We start from the raw sequence: 12,691 nt of genomic DNA on the forward strand, positions 1-12,691 counted from the left end.
TTCCTGCCACTGATGTGACCTGCCAAGGCCGAATCATGAAAGTAACGTATGAATGACTTACGCAACTTCCGTGGCACCACGACTCTGAATGGGGATGAGCCGTCATCGTCATCCGCCTGGGGTATGTATCTGAACAAGATGCCATCCTCGCCCAGCAGATAGGATTCGTGCCGTCTGTCAGTCGTTCCGGTGCCCGCCGAGTCCTGCTCAGCTAACCATTGAGACACCCGATGACAAAGGCCGTCCGCTCTCTGAGCGTCTAGGAGCTGCTCTCTGCTCACGACCGTGCCCCAAGACGAAGATACGTCTCGTGCCACTTGTGCTGCTGCCAGGAGTTGAGAAGGAGCCTCCGTGCCTTCCTCCCCCCCCTCCGGTAGAGGCGCACGGGAAAGCGCGTCTGCTACCACGTTTGTCGAGCCCCGCCTGTACTCCACGTTGAAGGAGTAGCCTTGGAGCGTCAGGGCCCACCTGGCAAGACGTCCAGATGGGTTGTGGAGCCGCTGCAGCCAGGAAAGTGCCTGGTGGTCAGTCTGGACGGTGAAAGTGGTGCCGTCCAGGTACAGATCAAACTTCCTGAGAGCGAAGATGATCGCCAAGCATTCCTTTTCCGTGACGGACTAATTCCGTTCTGCCGGACTCAGCGTGCGACTTGCAAAAGCCACTGGACAGAGAATAGCGTCATGTTCCTGCAAGAGAACTGCGCCAACACCATAATCGCTAGCATCTGTTTGCACTACAAACGGTTTGTTCAGGTCAGGCAAATATAGCCTGGCCGTATTAGCGATTGCGTGAGAAAGAGCTCGACATGATCGTTCGTGCTCCTCTCCCCACTGCCAGGGTGTATCGTTGCGCAACAACCGGTTAAGCGGCTGCGCTAACTCAGCGCAATTAGGAATGAATTGTCTGTAGAAACCAACCATACCCAAGAAACGATGCAAGGCTTTTACGTTACCGGGAACCGGATACTCCACGATCGCCTTTAGCTTGTCATCGCTAGGACTGATGGTTCCTCCGTCCACCATGAAGCCGAGAAGGCTGATCCTAGGCGATGCCAGCTGCACCTTGCGGGGGTTGATGGTTAGCCCCGCCTGCTTCATCCTTGCAAGGACGATTGACTGGTGTTCCAAGTGTTCCTGAAAGTTTCTGGAAAACACTACGACATCATCCATGTACACCATCGCGAAGTTATACTTCGCATCTCCCAATACGGTATCCATTAGCCGTTGGAAACTGGCGGGAGAGTTAGACAGACCGAAAGGCATCCGTACAAACTCAAACAAACCCCTATGACAGGTAAAGGCTGTTTTCGGGACATCCTCCGGGGCAACTTGGATTTGCAAAAACCCTCTACTACAATCAAGCGTTGAAAACACTGTAGCGTTGCCCAGGGAATACATAATAGACTCGATGGACGGAAAGGGGTAAGAGTCCCTTACAGTTACTGCGTTAAGTCGACGGTAGTCGACGCATAACCTAGCCGTACCATCACGTTTCGGAGCCAGGACGACAGGAAACGCCCAAGGGCTCTGGGACCTTTGAACTGCACCGGTTTGGAGCATTTCATCAAGAGCAGCGTCTAACAAAGCACGCTTATGCACACTCAATGGTCTCGGATTACAACGCAGCGCCTAGCGTTACCCGTGTCTATGCTATGCTGTAACACAGACGACTTACCGGGTTTTTCCGTGAAGACACCGTCAAACTGCAGCAGTACTTGTTCAAGCTGACGGCGCTCCTCCTCGGTACCATGAAATGACCCCAAGACAGTCGGGAGCGGGGACGGTTCGACGGACGTTGCTGCAGCTTGCTTAGCTGAACTGCTGTCCTGTGGCACGGCGAAAGGAAAAAATCCTGACGATCCGTGGTAGACGTATCCTCCATTGGGCAGGTCCAGCGCAAATTTCTGCCGGATGATGAAGTCCCTGCCCAGGATAACGGGCACTGCCAGGCCAGGGAGGTGGACGAAGCGCTGCTTTCGTCGTCTCCCATCAAAGCGAAGCCAGAGCACAACTGCAGTTTGTGCTGGAATCACGTCATTGGAAGCAAGACGTAGAGTGACATCTGTGGATTGCAATTCCACATTCCGTGATGCGCAGTGCTCGTAAACACAATCGCCGATAAGGGAGACTGTAGCTCCCGTGTCGATAAGGGCGATGTAATCTCTCCCCAAAATTCGAACAGCGATGTTTGGTTCCTTGTCCTCGATGTTATCTCGGACAGAAAAAGCAAAAGGAGCTAAAGCGTCTCCTTTTATCTTGCTGCTTGCAAAGTCAGCTTCTGAATTATCAGGGTCACGGATTGTAACCGTTCGTTCGCTCTTTCGGCAGATCGCCGACGTCGCTGAGCGATTGTTTACCGGCGTCGGCTGCGACCGTTTCCCGTTCGCACATTACGGGGGTTTGGTCTTTGCTGCGGACAGTCCCGACGAAAGTGGTCCGGGCTGCCGCACGTCCAACAGCCGGCTGGCATTCTGCGTTGCTGCCGCGGAACATGCCGCTGCTCCTGCGGCCTTCTTGGGGTTTCGCCAGCTAAATAGCCGGGTTGACCATGATTATGGGGCAGGATGGGTCTGCCAAGGCTCGTTCCTGCGGGGATCGCCCTCTGGTCATAACGGAAGGGATCGGGTGCTCGGCGTGATGGCTCCGCATAATAATTGCGGTTGTGCTCATCCAGTCCCACTGCAAGTGGGCGCTCAACCGAGGCTGCTCCCGCTGACCACGCACAGCGCGGTTCTAACGCCAATTCAGGCGGCGGCGGGGGCCGATTCTCGAGTTCCGCTAAGAGGTCTCCTTCAATTGAGCGAGCCTCTTGCGCCAGCGCCTCAAGGCTATTAAGGCGATGGGCTCGAAGATAGGGCCGGTAGCGAGGATGACACTGACGGATAGCCCGTGTCACACGCTGGTCCTCTGTAGCAGTGGGTTCAGCTCTGTTATACAGGTCTTGCAAGGCCCGAACGAATTCTGCTAAGGTCTCATCTGGATGCTGAGTACGCTTATGCAGCTCCTCCAGGATACGATATTCGTAATCTGGTGGAATAAATTCGCTCTTGAACCGCTTCTGAAAGTCCTGAACGGACGTAAACCTCGACTGCAGCCGAAGCCAGCGAGCGGCGTCTCCGATCAAAGCGACCTGCAGGATGCGTTGTATCAGGACCTCATCTGAGATTCCCATACCAGTCTGATAGGCTGTAAGGTCATCCAAGAAGTCTGCGACCGACTTTTTATCGGTGTACCCTGAGAAGGTAGGGACCGGTAAATTCAGTCCCAGGGGCGCTTGTGCCTGCGGCGGCGAAACCGACCCGGCATCAAGGCGTTGTGCCACCAACGAACATAACTCCGTCATGCGTGACAAGAGTTCTGTCGTTATAGCGGAGTCAAACTGCGGCACTGCAGGTACCGGAGCCGACTTACTCTGGAACGGAGGGGGTACATGGTTCATCTCCTCCGACGATGTGGCTAGTACGGCCGGGAGCTGCAAAAGAAAGCTAAAAACAAAGCGGGAAGCCCCGCGAACACAAAACAGCGGAAAACAAGATAATATCACGGTCTCCCGCTAACTTAACCAAGTACAAACAGCGGTGCTGCGCTTCCCCCAACGGCCGGGCGGACGAGCCGTGAACCCCGAAACGTTGGGCGCCAGTTGTGGAAACCCGTGTTTCCGCAACCTCGGGGCGTCCGTCCGTCCGCCGCACACGCCAGGAAAGCACAGCAACGACAAAATGTAATCAGCAACAACGAATATTTATTCCCTACCTCGCTTACGGAAAGAGCTCCTGCCAGTCGGGTTCCTAACCGTACACACCCCTTTTTCACCTCAGTCGCCGTGCTTTTGTAGACGCCCTTATCTGCGACTACATCACATCACCTCCGGGATAGCGCATCTAGCGCTATCTCTTGCCACAAAACAAAACTAAAGTTTTCCACAGAGTAAACAAGATAATTCTCATCAGTGTCATTCAGCTGAACTATGTTCATAACCTTTCAATATACTTCTTATTGACCAGGTTTCCAAATGCCAATTAATACGTGGAAACGTGGAAACAGGCTGAGGACAAGATGTTATCATTCTGCCGCGACAAGCTAGGCGTAGAGGTCGATCCGAATCGCATAGACCGTGCTCATCGCCTTGGTCGCTTCTCAGCAAGTAAGCGCCGCCCAATAATTGTCAAGCTTAATCAGTTCAAACTAAAGCAGGAACTACTTTCGAACGGTGCAAAACTGAAAAGAACGGGCTACTCGATTGGAGAAGACTATTCATCTGCTGTACGTATTGCGCATAAGAAACTCGTCGGTTTTGCAAAAGAGAAAGGACGGCCATTTAAGCTCCGTTTTGACAAAGCGATAGTGGTCAGTATTACTTATGTGTACGATTGTAGCACAGACTCAATAAAGCCTTCGCAACCATAGCAATCGCCTCCCGCGCCCGTTGGCTCTGGTCAATCTTCGCATGTGTATTCCGGCATCATGACTAACATACATAGCGTTCTGCCCAAAAGAGATGATCTTATGAGTGTCATTCAGTCTACATGTGCTGACTTCATTGTTTTAACTGAAACCTAGCTGCGCCCAGATATCGCCAATAGCGAAATTTTTCCGTATTGTAACGACTATTCTGTGTATAGATGCGATCGCAAGGACAGGGTCGGAGGTGGAGTAATGATCGCTGTAAAAAGGTGCATCCCATCAATGCAGGTGTCAGCTCCCGATGATATTGAAACTGTTTGGGTATGCATTCAAATGAAACACAGGAAACTCATCATTGGTGCTTGTTGTCGTCCACCTGACAGTGGTACGTATTACGTTCACTGATAAACTTCATGACTGTCTTTGTACCATACGAAATACGTACCCCACTTACGACATAGTTCTAACCGGCGACTTCAACTTCCGTCAGATAACTTGGAGTCAAGGTACACCATCGCTTTCATCTTATCACGCGCTTGCTGCAGAATTCCTCGATAAATGCTCGACATTCAATCTTATCCAAGTGGTAACCGAACCGACACGTGTAGTGCCTGGGCCGTCCAGCTTAATCGACTTAGTGTTCCATGTCTGACCCATCCTTATTGCAGTTCACCACATATCTACATGGCTTGAGCGACCACAGAATCATTCATTTCGGCTTATCGCTTGAAGCTCCACAAAGAAACTTTAATCAGAAAGTAATAAGGGATTACAGAAGGGGAAACTATGTTGCAATGCGTCAGGAACTGGTGGCTTTTGTCACCAGCTTCTCCCATTATTCTCTAAGTCATTCTCCGGAGGAGAACTGGCAGTTATTCAGGAACAAGCTTGACGAGCTAACAGACAAACATATACCTTTAATATCCTTCCGTTCGAGTGAACGGTGCCCCTGGTTCCACTCAAAGCTGAAAACATTAGCTAATAGGAAGAAGCGCTTGTATCGTCGTGCCAGAACTTCTAACACCAGTATTGCTTGGGGTAAATATTACCAGACGGCCAGGGAATTCAGACTACAAGTACAGAAAAGTAAAGAGAAATTTTATTCTGAAGACCTTCCCTCCTTGCTCTCGTCCGACCCAAGGAAGTTTTGGCTTACCATTGCACCACTCAGTCCAACCGTATCACAATTTTTGGTAGTAACGGCATGCCCGTTAGCGATGTAGACAGTGCCCTGTTCCTTTAATGACTACTTCTCTTCCGTTTTCACCAACGAGGATCCGGGCCCTCTCCCGCCACTATCACTCACTGCCACTGCAGAGATGTCCATGATAACTGTATCGACTAATGGCATAATCAAAATCATCGAAAATATGAAGCTATCATTATCAGCAGGTATAGACGGCATCAATAGTAAGTTGCTTAAAAATATTAAAGAACCTGTCACTGTAATACTGTCACCCATTTTCGCACAATCTCTAAGTAGCGGCTATGTTCCCGCTGATTGGAAGGTAGGTAAAGTTATTCCAGTACAAAAATCGGGACCACGTCATGAGATATGTAATTACCGCCCAATATCACTCACGTCAGTTCCTTCCAAGCTATTAGGACACATATTTTTTTCTAACGTAATGTCCTTTTTAGAATCAAATAACCTGGTCCACCCGCGCCAGCACGGATTCCGAAAGGGTCTCTCATGCGAAACACAACTAGTCGAATTCACTAGCGACTTACACGGTATAATGGAGTCTGGTCTCCAGATTGACGCCATATTTCTGGATTTCTCAAGTCCTTCGACCGCGTACCCCACAACCGTCTACTTTATAAACTCTCCTGCTATGGCATCCATCCAAACTTAATTGAATGGATTCGTCATTTCCTCACATCCCGTGTCCAATTCTGCACAATCAACAACGCCTTCTCCCCCTTAAAGAATGTCACATCCGGCGTCCCACAAGGCACTGTACTTGACCCCCTCCTATTTCTACTCTACATCAATGACCTCCCTCTGGTATGCAACTCATCCATCCGACTTTTTGCTGACGACTGTGTTGTATATAGGGCTATCTCCACGAGCCATGACCAAGACATGTTACAACATGACATGGATAAAATTTCGGACTGGTGTTCATCATGGCAAATGCATCTAAATAACACCAAATGTAAAATCGTCCACTTTTCAAGGAAGCGTAGTAGCCTGCATTATAATTATAAGGTTAAATCAGAAGCTCTCACGACCGGTGATTCGTACAAATATTTTGGTGTCTTACTAACCGCAGACTTGGAGTGGAGCTCTCATATTAACTCTATATCCGCTGAAGCTAACCGAACCCTATGGTATCTTAAACGTAATCTCCGCCCTTGCCCACCACAGGTACGGCTCCGAGCCTACGAAACATTTGTAAGGCCAAAACTTGAGTGTGCATCTGCCATATGGAACCCCCACCAGCATTATTTAATCGCCTCCCTCCAGGAGATTCAAAACAGGGCTGTACGTTTTATTACCTCATCTTACTCCCGCTTCACAAGTGTATCTGCCCTTGAGTTTCACCATAATATAGCTCTCCTCTCCACCAGGCGCCGAATTGTGTCACTATGCCTCTTACACAAGATTTACCAGAACACCACACTTCACACTAACCTGCTTCTCCCACCTGATTACATTTCCAACAGGGTTGATCATGGTAAAAAGATTAAGCTTGTTCACTGTCATTCTAATCACTGCCAGCAATCATTCATTCCATCTGCAGTCAGGGAGTGGAATGCACTACCTGAGCTTATCATCAACATTACTGACCCCCAGTCATTTCGCCGTCACTTATGTTCACACTTCCGTGTAACATGATATTTTTCTATGCTTGACGTCCAGTGCTTTATGTACTTTTTCTTCCTCGTTGTTATTTTTTCTTTTGTAAGTTCGTGTGCATGCCATCCTATTTTGTTTCTTCGCCCATCCCTCATGTAATGCCCTCGGGCCTTTGAGGTAATGGAAATAAATAAATATTTGAAATAAGATTGAGAGTTAAAACTTAATTAACTCTGTTTCGCTATAAGGAGTACTTGCAACTGATCATCATGTCACCAACTAACATTTGTAAAGAAGGACTTGAGGGCTGACTTCAAGTATTAGCAACACTTGATCTGGGTTTAAAGTTAACCATGCATCATTGGTGTGGGCAATAGTACTCCAACATGGCTAAATAATTTATTGCATAAGTTCTGTGTTACTGTAATTGATATGTACTTCTATAAAGTACTTTTGACAGCCCTGTAAACTGAAATTTGCTTCAGTGTACACGACAAACGCTTCGTAACATTTAACTGAAATATAATATAAGAGCAGATGCAACAATTTGTCGCAACTCAAACTATATCTTTCTTTTTTATTGTCCAGGGATTTCAGAAACAGACTAGGACTTCCTGCCTTCTGATGTTTGGACGTACTTGATAGAGTTGTAAAACCTGCAACATAATAAACAAGATAAGTATTAACAGTTTCGTATTTCCCTTTTGAATTTAACAAGCTAGTTATATTTTACCATTTGTGCACTTTTGTATGCTCTGTTGGCGAAAAGATTACAGGAACAATAATGCTGCAGATCCAACAATGACCTGTCATTTTGATGAAGATGAGAACTTTTCTTCAGGCATGCTAAGTGAGACAAAAGAAATGTACAATGAAGGTTGTACAAAAACAGCAAATCTCCGTAGACTAAAATTTTATATATATGGATGTTACCACATCGTGTAGTTTTCTTCCAAATGTAGGACTAGGCAAGGTTGTTTGGTTGTTGTTGGTAGGTTGTTGGCATGTTGATGTGCTATACCGTTATAGCACATCAATATAGATGAGGGGGAAACACAGTAGACAGCGTGATGGCTGCAAACTCTCAAGTGAAGATTTATTCAACAGAACAAGAAACCGAAAGCATGAGTAGAAAAAGGCAGTGCCCATGCAAAGCATGGAGAACCACATTAATCTCTGAGAAAGTAGGATCAGGAGAGCAATAAAGAAAAATTACGGTTGCGTCCGAGATAGGGGAACTGCAAATCTAGGACCAATATGATGTGGTAACCTTGCATGGCTCACTGCAGCTGTGACACATACGGAACAATTCCAGTAGTGGGGCTTCAAAGACAATGAACTTTCACTGTTTCAGTGGTCATTCAAGTGTAGAGGATGCATCTCTAGAAAATTAATTAGCGTTCTTTAGTCATAACTACATCTCTTCACACAGGAAGTATTCTTCTACCCTCCAAACAAGCTAGTAGTTCTCATCGGTTTCTTCTCCTACTGTTGACGTCATACTAATATTCTGCGCCTGTCCAAAGACTCCAAAAATGTAACAAAGTCTGCAATACGTAACAAATCTACTGCTTCCATCTCTGGACTTTGCATACCTGCTTTCAGCTACTTTCTGCTTTCGGTATTTCTGTCATGTCAACTTGAGTGCCTGGATCACACAACACGAAGCACTGGAAGGCCCCTAAAATTAAATATTTTGATGTTGACAATGTTGAGTACGGGACAAGTAGCGTAACGTAAGTTAAATGGAATACGTCATCACTATTATAATTTATACATCTGTAACGCCTGTATACATACCTTAGAGTTGTGTTGAACTCGTCACCTCGGTGAAGTAAAATCACTGGTTACTGAACGGCAGTTTGCTTCGGACGGCTTCGCAATTCGCCGCCTACGGCATCTTCGTAGTTATCGGCAGCTAAACGAGCTCATCACACACGACACGACGGCTGCATCTAGGGTGAACCACAAATTCAAGATTGGGCAAGCCAAAATTCGACTCTGGGAACGAGGCTATATGCCAAACCGGAAGTTGTCCATTTCAATATAGTGAATCACTGTGTATTTTGTCTTCGTGCCATGCTTTTTCTCTGGGTTTCTCGGCTGCTTTCGTGCTAGCGACGAACATCGAGTCTATATTTTCTGTTTGTGTTCTTCTGTGTGTGACGACGCCATGGTTTTTCTAATGTGTTCAACAAACCAGTTTACCCCCTTCTCAGTATATCCCTCTGGATCTTTGGTTTCACCGTCTTGCTGCATGTTTTCACTGTTTTCACGATTCACGTAGCACAAAGGCAGAAACACGTACTACGTTCTTCGGTGCCCTTTTCATCCACCTCCTTGTGCGTTATTACTTCATAACCCGCCAATTTTATCCTCTTTAGCACAGCGGCGTCATTTGTGTTATCTACGTGTTTGTTCGGTTTCAGATGCATTGCTTTTTTTATCTGTTTCATCACGTGAGTAAACCAGGTAACAAGCTTCTCACATATTCTTCTACATTGCCTCGTGATATATTCACCCAAATTCGATATCAATAGCAATCTTATTTACTCGTCAGTCAAGATTTGGCAAACCCCTAGTCCTTCCGGATACCCGTCCCGTCTTTTCTAAACTTCAACTTATTTTAGAGCAAAATAACTTCTGCCATCCTATTTCCCTTTGCCTCCTGATGTTCTGGCCCAAATTTGACTTCAATGGCACTCATATTTATCCCTCAGTCAAGATTGGGCACACGTCTATCGCTCCCGGATGCCCATTCCGTTCATTTTCTCCACTCGTTTCTAAACTTCAACTTACTTTAGAGCAAAATAACTTCTACCATCCTATTTCCCTTTGCCTCCTGATGTTCTGACCCAAATTCGACTTCAACGGCACTCATATTTATCCCTCAGTCAAGATTGGGCACACGTCTATCGCTCTGGGATGCCCATTCCTTTCACCTTGTCCAGTCTATTCTAAACTTCAACTTATTTTAGAGAAGAATAACTCCTGCCATCCTATTTCCCTTTGCCTCCTGATGTTGTGACCCAAATTTGACTTAACTTGAAGCCATATTTTTTTTAACTCTTCACTGAGTTCTAACACTGATTCAGATTGTACTTAAAAATACACAATTACAACATTTGACTAGTGTGTTTTGTTACATCTTGACGCATTCAGTCATATTCATATGTTTACAATAACACCAGCCTAACAATTTCAATTTAACATAGCATTTTATGCATAGACTACATATGAAGTTTTACAGCATGCATAAAATTGAGGTACGCAATCGAAGTCTTGGAGAGCAGCCTCTTTTGGCAACATAATGAGAAGTCATTAATATAACATACTATGTTCTATTGATCCGATCTTAAAACAATTAAAGCTATCCATGGATGTTTTCTTCTCTTTTCCTTTTTCTCAGCGTTACACACGCAGCTGGCTACACACATCCATGTGCCTACAGTCCTTGGTATCTGCTAGATGAAAATAGTTTGTTTTGCTGATGTATATCTTTGCTTCGATACAAGTTAATAATGAAAGTTAACAAAGTTGATTTTGATTTCAGCATTGGGATAACGTTACTAGTTTGTCTCGTTGTATGCTACGCATTATATGTTCAGTCGGTTATGCTTGCTAAAGCCAGTGCAATAAAGCTTCCTCGTTAAAATTGTTGTTCTCGTGAGATTCTCCTGCATGTTAGATTGCATGTTTATAAACTACAGTTAAATCAGAATATTCTGCTCAAATATTCCCACTGGTGTACCCAGAAACAGTTCTGGGTGTTCAAATTCCTCCCCCAAAATGGTACTGTCTTGTATTGTATCTCGGAGAGGGAACGACGGGAAGTACTCTTATATACGAGGGGTGTTTTCACCCGGGACTTTTCATTTTTCGCAACAGTAAAATGAACTTACAGGCGAGAAATTAGTTTTATTTTTCAACGTAATCTACAGCTGCACTAATGCACTTGTCCCAGCGTTTCACGAGGGCTTGGTTGCCAGCAGCGTAGAAATCCTTACCGACGCGTAGCAGCCATGATCGGACCGCATTCTTCACCTCGTCACCGCAGCTGAAGTGGCGGCCCCCAAGGAATGCCTTCAGTGGCCCGAAGAGATGGAAATCGTTGGGGGCGAGGTCTGGACTGTAAGGGGGATGTGGCAGCAACTCCCAGCCAAGTTCCTGTAAGGTGTGTGTCGTGATATGCGCGGTATGCGGGCGTGCATTGTCCTGTTGGAGGATGGCTCCTTTGGTAATGAAGCCCGGCTTTCCGAAACTGGAGGTGTTCATGTTCAACGTTCCCACAGAAACGTCCGTCTTTCGAGCCAGTTCGAGACATGTTATCCGTCGGTCCTTGAGGATCAGGCGCTCCACATGTTGGATGTTCTCAGGAACTCTGACACTGGGCTCTGAGCCGCCCCGGCCGGCATCGTACTGCACTGATGTACGGCTGTCTCGGAACCGTTTACACCACTGAAACGCTTTGCTACGGTTAAGTGTATCGTGGCCATACTGAGACTGAAGAAACTTCATGACAATTCGCTGTTCGATGTGCGCGCTGACCTCGTTGTGGGCCATCTTGTCTAGCAGGTGTCTTCTGTTTTGCACAAACTTTGGACCACTACGTGGTGAACGCGGAGGCCTGTCGCGTGTGAAAATGACGAAAAAGAAGTAGCGCGAGCCATTTGTACACTTTGGAGACAGAAAGTCCCGGTTTGACTTGAACGCCCCTCGTACAAAATCGCCATAAAATATCGCTTCCCCAAATTTTTCTCTGACTATACAATAGCACGGTTCCTATATTCTAGGACTGTTAACTGAAAACCACTTCATCGGTTCATTTTTGCCTTTTATGAGACGACATCTTCACCTAATAATCATCCTGAAGGAGCTGTCCTGCTATTCCGTAAAAGGGTCTTGCTGGAGAGGTTTAACATATTCTGCTTAATAATTTGCAAGGTGGCTATAAATCAGACTAAATATTTAGTACACTGCAGTTTATACTGGTCTCTATCAGACACAGTAAAACCATCAAACTTTAAACCTGGCGAGCAGGAAACTACAAGCACTGATTTTTACCTTTTAAAGGTCAGCTACGCCGATTTGCCGATGTGTTGAAACGGTTGTGATATTCAGAACGAGCGCATCCAACTGCCCCCGAAACGCACCTTCGTTTCTCAATTTTGTCTTCCTATTACGAAAATTAATTAATCAAAGAAACCAAAACAAGCCATGGGCGCAGCCATTTTTCTGACGTAGATGGGATAAACCTGCTCCATCTACGTAGACAGAGAATCGTGCGTCTGATTGGATGAAAGCTGAGGCTTTCTCTGACTTCCCTGGCGTCTTCTCCCGTTTGCGAGGAAATCCAGTTATGGCCGCCGGCTACGATGAGCGTTTCGTCCGAGGTAATCCCGAGAACTATTGAACGATTGAAACAACAACCGCGAACTCACCTCAACATCATTTTCGGCGTGAAATTGTGATTATGTGCTCGAGA

The sequence above is a fragment of the Ornithodoros turicata genome, chromosome 4 (assembly GCF_037126465.1).
Source record: "Ornithodoros turicata isolate Travis chromosome 4, ASM3712646v1, whole genome shotgun sequence".
Classification (NCBI taxonomy): Eukaryota; Metazoa; Arthropoda; class Arachnida; order Ixodida; family Argasidae; genus Ornithodoros; species Ornithodoros turicata.